This window comes from Ursus maritimus, unplaced genomic scaffold (genome assembly GCF_017311325.1).
Source record: "Ursus maritimus isolate PB19 unplaced genomic scaffold, ASM1731132v1 scaffold_7, whole genome shotgun sequence".
Classification (NCBI taxonomy): Eukaryota; Metazoa; Chordata; class Mammalia; order Carnivora; family Ursidae; genus Ursus; species Ursus maritimus.
In genome coordinates, this window is record NW_024426885.1 from 48,444,240 (window position 1) to 48,445,874 (window position 1,635).

Here is a 1,635-nt window from a genome sequence, read left to right on the forward strand (position 1 = left end):
TCGGGGTGGCGCTGGCGGCGGGAGGAGCTCCCCCGAGCCCCTGCGCCGGCTGCCAGTTGCTAGCTATGGCAAATGGTGGCGACGGCGGCGGCGGCAGCAGCAGCGGCGGCGGCGGCGGCGGCGGAGGCAGCAGTCTTAGAATGAGCAGCAATATCCACGCGAACCATCTCAGCCTAGACGCGTCCTCCTCCTCCTCTTCCTCCTCCTCTTCTTCCTCCTCCTCCTCTTCCTCCTCGTCCTCGGTCCACGAGCCCAAGATGGATGCGCTCATCATCCCGGTGACCATGGAGGTGCCGTGCGACAGCCGGGGCCAGCGCATGTGGTGGGCTTTCCTGGCCTCCTCCATGGTGACTTTCTTCGGGGGCCTCTTCATCATCTTGCTCTGGCGGACGCTCAAGTACCTGTGGACCGTTTGCTGCCACTGCGGGGGCAAGACGAAGGTAACGCGCGCCCCGGGCGCCCGCCCCCTGCGCCAGCCCACCTCCTCGCTCCTCACCGCGCCGTGCCGCCCTCCATCCCTGCCTGCCTTCCCCGCGCCGCCCGCCCTTCCCTCCGCTCTCCCCGCGCCAGCGGCGGCGCGCCGGGGCTGAGGAGTTGCCCCCGACCGGTGCGCTCCGGGACGCGGCCGCCCGGTCCCGTCCCCTTGTTTATGGCGGGGTGGCCGGCGGCTGCGGTGCGGGCCGGGCGGGGGGACGCGCGCCGTTCGGGGGCCGGGGTGCGGGGTAGGGAGAGCGGAGCACGCGGAGCCCGAGGCCGCCGGGGGCCTTCGGGTGCGTGTGCCGCCCGCCTCGCCAGCAGCGGCCGGGCTCCTGGTGGTGGAAGAGGGGGAGCACGTCGGCCCGCACTCTAGAAACCTGTTGGGGAGACGAGTTCGCGGAGTCGGACGGCGGGGGAACCCCTTTGGGCAGGGGAGGAAATCTTTTGGACTGGGGAATCCCGGGGGAGGGACCTGGCTGAAGGAAGTGGGGGGGACCTCGGGGACAGCGAGGGAAAGTTGGGGAGATGCATCCCAGTTTGAGAGGCAACCCACGGAGGCTGCCACTTTAGGAATGTGGCGAGGTCGCACATCTGATGTCACCTTCCTCCCCATCCCTTAGATGTTCTCGTGGAACGTACCTCCACCCCAAGTGCTTCACCCTCTTTATTCTCGCCCCCACGCCACCTTCCTTAGGTCCCCGGAAATGCCTCCAGTAGCGGGGAGCTGGAGCAAGGAGGTCCGCGCTACAGCCTCCGAGGCCGCAGTTTCGCGCGGAGCCTCCTCTCCGGCGCTTTTGAGGTGGCTGGATGTTGGCTTAAGCTATTCCTGGTGCAGAGACGCCCACCAGCACCGAGGCTCACTACACCTTAAGTAGGGTTGCTAGGCTGACTGCCTGGTCTGTCGCCGTGTCCCTAGAGATGTCCTCCCTCCCCCCCAGCCGCACTGGCTGAAGGTGAGGGGCTGGGGCAGTTTTTCACAGAAAACTGCAGAATAAAAAAGAAAAGAACTGGAAAAAAGAGGGACCGAGCTGCATTGTGTTTGAGTAATCCCCATCCTAGGGGACTTCACAGCGCCAACATTTTCGCAGGGAGGGGAGATCAGAGGGAATAGGGGAACGGTGCAACGTGGAGGCAGAGCTTGGTCGGGACGTTCACACC

At 66.1% G+C, this 1,635-nt stretch overlaps 1 pseudogene; it reads left to right on the forward strand.

Annotated features, from left to right (window-relative positions):
• The first annotated feature begins 65 nt into the window (after positions 1-65).
• Positions 66-1,348, forward strand: LOC121101203 (annotated as a pseudogene).
• Positions 1,349-1,635: the final 287 nt, after the last annotated feature.